Genomic DNA, 9,837 nt, shown 5'->3' on the forward strand with positions numbered 1-9,837 from the left:
TTAGGTGTTTATTAGTGATGGGGTATTGTGGGACATTAGAGAAAGAAGAGGGATACCACAACCTCATGAGGATGGGAGGATGATGAGTAGTGATGGAGGGTGAGGAGGTATCCCATACTACATGATTAACTTTTTCAGGGGTAAAGGGCAGGGTAGAGGTTTCAGGGTAGAGATCTGGGGCAGTCTGTAACAGGAGCATCATAGTTGGAGTTAAAGTGTTTAGGGTGAGGATAGCTTTGAATTTGGAAAGGATGTCCTGCCTCAATAAGGGGATGGGGCATTGAGGTATAATTAAAAATCTGTGTGTTAGTTGGACATTATGTAAGGTGCAAGAGAGGGATGAGTGATTTGTGGGCGATGTTCTGATCTTGTAACTCTTATGATTGTGATTGAGGATGGGGCTGTGAGCCCCAAGTGTTCAGGAAAGAGAGAGTAAGTGGCCCCTGTATCAATAACAAAAGAGATTGGCTTACCTGCTATGAGGAGAGTTACCCTGGGCTTACATGTGGTGATCTCCATGGGGGCCTCAGGCCCTGAGCATCATTAGTCCTCCTCCTGGGCAAAGCCAAGCAGCTCTGGTAGGGATGGTGGTGTAGCTAAATGTTGTGGGTTAGGGACTGGACCACTCTCTATCTGGTGAGTATGACAGTCAACACCTCCAGTGGCCTGGCAACTTGCAATGAGGACAGGGCCCTGGAGTAGGCCTAGGATTTGGGCAAACCTATGCCCAATGGCCTGGTTGACCACATTTAAAACAGTTTCTTAGTGGCTTGCCTCTAGGGGCAGCCTGTTTTGGATTGTGTGAGCCATGGATTAGCCAAAAACCGGTATTTGGCTTGATCTCTCTTATAGCGGTCCTTCTTTTCTTAGAAACCTTGAAGTCTGCATTGAGGAGGTCCTGCTGGGTTGTATTTGGACCATTCTCAAGTTTTTGCAGCTTTTTTCAGATATCAGGAGCTGATTGGGTGATAAAATGAGAGTGTAAAGGGCCATGCCTGCAGGGGTATATGAGTCTACACATGTATATTTGTGTAAGGCCTCTGAGAGGTGAGTTAAGAATTCACTGGGATTTTCAGTGGACCTTAGTGTGATCTCCCTGAGTTTGTCATAATTGACTGATTTGTGGGCAACCTTTAAAAGGCCGTGAAGAATATGTGTGATCAGGTTATCTCAGAGATCCCAATCTCCATGACTAGTCTGGTAGCTCCAATTTGGGTCAGTGTGAGAGACGATGACAGCTCCCACAGGCCATCTGTTATTTTGAACATTTACTTCGTCTGTCTGTTGTTGTTCAGACCTATTCCCCATCCTTGGGAGACAAGGTAGAAGTGAGAATCATGAAAACATCATGCCAGGTGAGATCATAAGACTGAGTGAGATATCGGATTTCTTTGAGATATGTGTCTTGGTTGGACTGGAAGGACCCCAGTCATTTTTTAATTTGGGAAAGATCAGAAATGGAAAAAGGGATGTGGACCCAGAAGAAGAAGAAGGGGAAGGAGGTTTGGGGTGCTGGGGACAGGAGTCATGCGACCTAGTATGGGGAAGAGAGGGAAGAGATGATCAGGTGTCATGAGACCAGGTATGGGGACCAGGGAAGAGGCGAAGGGGTCAGTGAAGGGTCAGGAGTATAGGGAGGTGGTTGGGAAGTGGAATGACCTGAAGCATCAAAGGGCTGATCTGCATCTGGAAGGGAAGGTTGGGCATGAGCATAGAGAATTTGAGAAGTGGGGCAGTTTTGGTAAAGGGAAAGGCACAACTGAAAGTAGAAGAAGGCTTGAACATAAGGAATCTCTCCAGCTTTGCCATTTTGGTGACAAAAGTTGTCTAGGTCTCTAAGAGTAGCTAAGGTAAAAGTTCTATTTTCTGGCCACTGGGATCCATTATCTCATTTGTATTTAGGCCAAACTTGATTACAGTAGAAGATGAGACATTTAGGTTTAATGTCTCCCCAGAGGCCAAGGGGTAAATTGGCCAGGAGACAGCCCAAGGGCATAGAGCATGGAGGTTTGGATTGTGAGGATCCTATTTAGAGGGTGAGAAAGGATGTGATCAGTCCCAGTAGAAGAAGGGTGACACCACGGAGCATCCTCATTGATGTGCACCTTCTTTTTGAGAGAGGAACCACTGACCAGCTAGAGGAGCATCCTCCAATAGCTGTGGGGCATGAGAGGGATTGCACTGGCCAGGTACCTGGGCTTTGTAGCAAGTAGAGAGTAGTCAAGGAAACCCATAGCAGTGGGGTTGGCCCACAGACTCACCCTAAATTGAGGCTGATGGTATATGTGTTGGTCTGAAACAGCAAAAGGAGAGAGTCCTAGAGGTACTTGGTTCAGCAGGTCCAGGAAGGGTGGCCAAGGTGCCAATCAGCCCATGTGGGGATCATCCAAGAATGTCGGCCAAACCGTTCCTGCGTTTTGGCACCAAAATGAAAGAAAGTGAGCTGAAACGCCGGATACCGAAGATTTATTAAAGAAAAGTAATCTACTCATCTGCATCTCAAAATGAAGAGCAGCAGTGGGGGCCTCCCTCAAGGTGGAGAGCAGGACCAGGCGTCAGGGTGGGAGAGCTTATATAGGCTTTGGGGGCCAGGGCTGGCTGATGCAATTGAGGAGGAACATCACACTAGTATGGAAGCTCCTCCTGGCTGATGCAACCGGGACTGAAAATCGCACCTATGCAGAAGCCAAAAGGGTTTCTATTTAGCAGAAGTCACAAGGCTTCTCATAAGGAAAAAGGGGGTGGGGGCTGGTGGCCATTTTGTGCTTGGCTATGCCTAAAATGGTGCTGGTTATGTTCAAAACTTATCACTTTTGTTTTTATCTCAGTCGATGTCTGCAGATACATTCCTTTTGATTGTAGCACATCCTTTCTGACTATATCATAGTGTTCTACAATACAAATATAACAATTTAATAATATTTTAGTTTTAACAAACTTAAGTTTTCCATTTTGTCTTTTTGTAAACAATACTGCAATAAATATTCTTGTAAATCTGCCTTCTCTCTGAACATATGTGTGATTGAGCCTCTAGGGTATATACCCAGAAGTATAACTGCTGAATTACCAAGTAGGCACATTGAATAGATACAACCAATTGCCTTCCAAAGTTGCTGTATCTATTTAAAAATCCTTTCAGCAGTATATGAGAGAACATTTTTCCCACACCCTTGCCCACACTTGAAATCAGCAAAATCTTATTTTTTATCAATTTTTTGGAAAATTATATTTTATCCTTTAAATGGTGTAACCTTGTTCTACTAAGGAAAAACAATCTCTAATATTTTTATTCAGAAATTTTCTCTCTCTTCTATGAATAGCCTTCTCATATCTCTAGACCATTTTTTATAGGATTGCTTTTACATTTTTGTTTCTTTAAATATTATAAGTATTTTATCTATTTTCAAATATTTTTTCCAGGAGATTATTTGAGTTTACCTTTTGTTTATATTTTTTACTTATGTAATCAAAACTATTAATTATTGTCTTTGTATCTTTTGCTTTTGGTATCTAGTTTTAAAAAGCTTTTATCATCACTGACATAAACAATTTTTCCTAAATTTTCTTCTGAACCATCGTGGTTATGTATGTCTGTATGTTTGCATGCATGTATATATTTTACAATTAGGTCTTTAATACAGCTGAAATTTACTTTTATTAAAATATGATAGTTTTTTCGAATATTTGATGGTCTCACAAAAAAAGTTAACTTATTTTGAGATGATTTATCAAAAAGAACTAATAATAATTGACAAAAATTACAGCAGATCACTGTCAGTCTGAATTTTAAAAATTATTGGTGCTATTCATAATATGATGTGCTGTCCACCACTGCATATAATTAGCAAAATATCAAATAACCTCTGTGTGTCTGAAGAATCAGGAAGTTTACGGAAAGGATTTCTGTGTTAGATAGAAAATTGGGTTTCCAATTTTGAGACTCTATGGTTCATCTGTCAACAGTATTAACAATATTTGGCTTATTCAGCTTTGAAAAATACAGTTAGCTAATGATTTTTATAGTTAAAACAATTACACACTCAACATGATCTATGTAGGAAAACTATAAAATGCAGAGAAGCAAGAAAAGAAAAAGTACATCCATGAATTTACCAGTAAAACTTAATCATTGTATTTATTTTGAGTTGTATATAGGTACATATATTTATATATACATATTTTCACAGATATGTACACAACTGTTTTTTATGAATTTGGAGTCATATTCTTATAAGTTGCTGTCACACTAAACTATAAATTACAATCACCTTTCCATGACATTCAGGATATAGCTTTATCATTTTTAATGATGACATAATATTCAATTCTATAGTTGTATTATAATTTAATTATGCCATGGTTTGATATTTAAGTTGCTTCTATTTTTTCCCTTTTACAATCAATGTTATAATTGACATACCTGCACTTCTATCTTTGAGAACTTATCCAGTTTTTTTCCTTTATAGCATTATCCTAGTTATAAAAATGTGGAAAACAAAAATGTATGCACATTTTAAAAGCTTTTAATACAGAAGGCCAGAGTCATTGTTGATGCATTCAAAAAGTATTGATTAAGTGCTAATGTCAGGAACTGTGTTTGGTATTGAGGATCCAATGACAAACAATACAAACACAGTCCTAACCTTCAAAGAGCTTAAAATCCAGTTAGGAAAATGGATATTAATCAAATGACAATACAGATATATAATAATAGCATCAGTTATGTAGTACTTACCATGTGCAAGTTCCTAGTCTAAGGAATTTGTATACGTAAGATTTAAAAAATTTTCACAACAGCCCCATGATGTAGAGTACAATTATAATTCCCATTTTTACAGATGAGATAACCAAGACATAGAGGATAAATAACTTGCCTAAGGTTACGGAGCCCAGTAAGTTGTGGAACCAAAATTCCAAATTTGGTTCCCTAGTTAATATTACAATCAGTACATGTACAGAGAATTATGAGTTCTTTAATGGAAAATGCAGCAAGCTAAGCAAGCAAAAAACAAACAAACAAAAAACTTTAGTGATTGCAAATCACTTGCTTATTTTTTCAAAGGGGCTATATGTCCTTCTTGCCTCGGGAATCCTGTGCGGAAAGTCAGAAAAATGCCTTTCAGGAAGCATAATTGAACTACTTATAAGTGGGTAGTTCTACTTGAATAATATAGCTTCAGTAGCTAAAAAATATTACCTATTGTGTAACACCAGGCTGGCCAAATTGTTAATGGTGCTTTATTGGCATTGATCAACTGCCTCACTGCTTCATCAGATAGTTTGGCATGAGTAATTGTAGGTCACTACTTGTAAAGTGGATGAATTTGCATAGTGCACATTAATCAACAATCATTCTTGCTTTGAGAAATAGTGAAACAGATGGCAACAGCAATAGTACAAGTGACTGACTTTTGCCTCAGCAGTTTGGGTGGATGCTCAATCAAGAAAATTAGTTTATTGTGACGATGATTTATTTTAGCTTCCAAGTGCTGTCTCCAAGTAGCAGTTCAAGAAATAAGAACTTCTAAAATGTCTCTAGCATTTTCTCCCCACAATTGCAACAGCAAAATGATGTCTTTAGTATTAAATGTTAAAAGCCAAATATCTTCATAGACTGTTTCTCATGGGTATTAATTTTTCAACTGCTTTGAGGGTACAGGTTGCAATTTGTGCCTAATGACACTTGTTTGTAAGCTGACTTTGGCAAACATCTTCCTGCTCTGTCTCCAATTCATTCTTTAATTTGAGTTCATTGTGAGACCATCCTCTGTGCTACCTTGGGCATTTATTTTTTATTTCTCTAAGTTTAAAAATCATAGCATCAGCTCTCATAAAAAACATATGTTCACAGTAACTTTCTCAATACCTTATTTTCTGGGAAATTAATTGGAACAAAACAAGACCTATTCTAGTTTGACATGATCCTTGCTATTGGACAGAACACGATAAAGAAGCAGAATACCTAATTCCCTCAGGTCTACTAACTCCTTCACAAAAATGTTGGCTTTCAGAGAAAAACAAAAGATATTTATATAAAAACAAAGTAAAAGGTCACAGTAGAAAAGGTCAAAGTTCTAATCCCTCCACAAGAGAAGAAATCAGAGTAGTGACACTGTCTTCAAGACTGACAACAAGAAAGCTACGTTTTATGGCCACAGAAGAGGAAACAACACTAAGTCAGGAAATATTTCAAAAATGAGGGGCCCATTGCTATATGAAGGTGAATTTTTAACCTAAAGAGTAATTAAACTTCTCTAGACTATGTTACCGACATCATAGAACTTCTGTCTTTGGAAACTTTAAAAACAGATTGAATGTAGTGATTTCAGAATTGATATTCAAGTATGCAGGTGAACACATAGGATGGACCATAGTCCTTTCCAATAACATAGTTCTACAGTTATGGGAAAGCCCAAATTTCAGTCTTGTCTTGGCATATTCTGTTTGTTTCTGACAGGAAAGCAGCTGGTGTTTGGGACTGTGTAATGAAACGTCAACCACCAATTGTCTTAATGGTAGTAAAAAGTGAAGAAAAGCATTCTGGTGTGGTAATTCTCACTTAACCAGTTTTCCTAAATTTTATACACTTCACTTTGAATTGGGTTATAGAGCTCTTGTTCTAACCTCAGCCATTAAACACCAACATCGACAAAATCTGCAACTCTGGGAACAAATGGGATACAGGACTAACAACATGTACACAGGTTCATGTCTTGGCAGAACTGAAATCTAGCGGTTAGCAATAGCATTAGCATAGATAGTTATTAAAACATTTTGGGGAAGGTCTCCAAGATCAAGGGAGAGTCTATTAAAAAAAAAGAGATAAAATGCAAAAACAAGGACTATCTGAGAAACTAACAACGTGAAATTCAGGCAGGCAACTCAGCATCAGGGCAATCTGTTAGAAAATAGCAGGAGATCAACCATAAAAATGACACTTCAGTACTTGGGCTTGCAGGAAGTGAGAAGAGCAAGACAGCGATTTAGACTTAGTAGGACCAAAGTAGTAGATGAGACACCAAGAATGGGACTGGCACAGGGAACAACTTTCAAAAGTAGGCTATAAGTGGTGCAATTTGTACATTTTGTTATAAATAAAGTGAAAGCCCATTTTTCAATGAATACAGAGAGGTGTTTATGCAGAGTCCCTACAATTGTTTAATTCTCCTTGCTTGAATTTATTATTGGCCCTGGGAATTGGAACTGGCCACTTCTCCCACAGGTGAAATGTCAAGAAAGCCCAGCTGAGAGAAAGATTTGGAACCTGGCAGGGTCTAATAAAATCCACCTAGAGAAGTGAAGTTACCTCAGGTGCTCTCACTTGAAGAGTGGCTATTCTACTGGATGAAGTGAAGATGAGAAACTTTGAGACAGAATAACAACTAAGATTATGACTCCAGACTCAGCTGGGGCTGCCAGACACAAGAAATATGTAGTCATTTGTGTGCAGCAGGATAAGTATAGTATAGGACTGATTTGTTCAGCTACTGTTCCAGCTTATTGCCCCTCTTTGGCAGACAGAAATGCTTAATTGCTACAGAGATGGCTACAATGCTAGTATAGGAGTCTTTCTGAACTATTCTTCTCTGAAGTATTTCAGGAAGGTGAACATGAGTTCTGAGACCATGTGAGTTTTTAAAAAACTGTATTCTTCCTCCTGAGCTCTTGCATTTAATGATTATTTTTGAATCATTAAATTTCACAGGTGGAAATTCAGTCAAAAGTCCATAACAATGACATGCCTCATGAATGAAAGAGAAACATTCCCATTAAAACTGGTCATTATGGAGCTCTGCCTGCACCATGGAGGCACAACTTTCCATCCCATCTTATAGGACTAACTAATAAAATCAAATGAATTTTAATTCATGTAACAAAGATCTACAATCTCTATTTTTTCCTCGATGGAGGCAGAAAAAAAAATCTTATTAGAAAATCATTCCCCTGTTCCAAAATTTTCTTTCCAATTTAATTTGTTTTTATCACATAGGGTAAAGTATTGAAGGAAAAATGAAAATATAGTGGAAATCTATTTGATATTCAGTAAGCTTTTCCTACTGGTCATGCATATTATACAAATCAATAAATATATAATAAGTGTCACATTGATATTGCTTGTGGGTATAGCTGTGATATTTACTTGCTGTGAAATACGACTGAATTGCTGAGACATATAATCCTAACAATTATTAATGATATGTTATTTTTTTAGTCTAAGAAGACCTATTTCTTTGACATTCATTGTAACTATTTAAATTATTACGACCCTAACATATTTTAACCATTTGATAATATTATTGAAAAGAGAATTAGGAAGACTATAGTGAAGATTTCTAAACCAGAGTAATTTCTTCCTTCCTTAGAATTAATTATAAATTGTTGTCTTATAAAGATTAATGTTAATATAAGGATAACTCTTCTCCTGCACTAATTAATCGGATCATTTTGAAAGTCAGACTATTTTTCAAAAAGTATTTCAGTATATATGCATAAATATATTTCTACATTTTTTTGTAGAATTATTTCAGTTCTTAAAATTTTAGAGATAAAAAAATCTGGAATGATATCAAGAGAAGAGACACATGGATATTATGTGGCCTAGGACAAAATAATTATGCTGCAGTGTTTAATCATGTCTAATATTCATGCTAATGACCTATTTTTAGACTAGTGAACAATTGAGAGTACATTGCCATTGTTTTATCAGAGTCTTGTTATAAAATGGGGTGAAAGTATTTTTCACGACAGACTGGAGATGACAGAGTTTGGCATAATATAGAAACTTTGATCGTTACTTGTTAGTATGACTTCCTTTCCTGACCCTGCTCCCACACATTTAAAATGTATTTTTTATGCCCTTGACAATAAGGAACAGCTTTAATTATTCTGAAATCTGAAGGTGGTGTATTAAGGCATATGCATTTTGAAAACAATGACAACAAAAAAATCAACCTTCTAATGATGAGGGAGAGACTCTATCAGAAGATGTGTACTGTTTCTGGAAGATTTGGTGCTCTTCTAGTAGAATTGCCAGTGACATGGAATTTTCCTAGTACATCTATATATTTAATTAAAAGGGAGTTTATTCTAAACAAACACAGATGTTTATGGTTCTGCTTGACTGACAACATTTCTCTTCGCCAAACATTATTGTTTGGAGAGTCATTAAAGGTCTGACTAGAAACAACTCTACATAAAAAGGAGAGAATTACAATTTAGTTTGTAGTAATTAAATCATTTGATAAGCAAGTGGGGCTGAACTGAGCATTGAATGAATATTTTTTGGAAGCAACATTGCATCTTAAAAGTGAGCTAAGATGTCAGCCAACTTTGTTCAAAGTGCTTTGTCAGCATATGTACTTACTTGCCACTAGAAAAAGCAAACCAATTCAGTGTGTTTGACAGAGAAATGTTCTACAAGAAAATAGGGTCTTGACTCAATGAGCTTGAGAAGCACTTAAATAAACAAAATTAAGCAGATTTTCTTTTTTCATCAAAATCCTAAAAGCATTTAATGTGCAATTGTGCCTTGTGAGTAACCAAGAGACAAAAGTAATGTTTCTTAAAATTGACCACTAAACCACTTTCCCCCATAATGTTTCATGGAATTGGTGGTTGGGGGTATTCACTTCAGGATATGTTGCTTTGCAATGTTTTTCAAGTGGTAAGTCTAGTCTACCCCTGACTTCTTGAAATGGATCAACTCCGTACCTCCCCTCCCCAAACACAAATGAGCTCATAAAACAAATTATCTGAAATCTAAGCCTTTCTAGGTGGACCTGTCCTTATGTTTATTTTCTTTGTTAACTGGTGCTTGTTCACATAGTTCTAAGCTTT

The sequence above is a fragment of the Cynocephalus volans genome, chromosome 14 (genome assembly GCF_027409185.1).
Source record: "Cynocephalus volans isolate mCynVol1 chromosome 14, mCynVol1.pri, whole genome shotgun sequence".
NCBI lineage: Eukaryota > Metazoa > Chordata > Mammalia > Dermoptera > Cynocephalidae > Cynocephalus > Cynocephalus volans.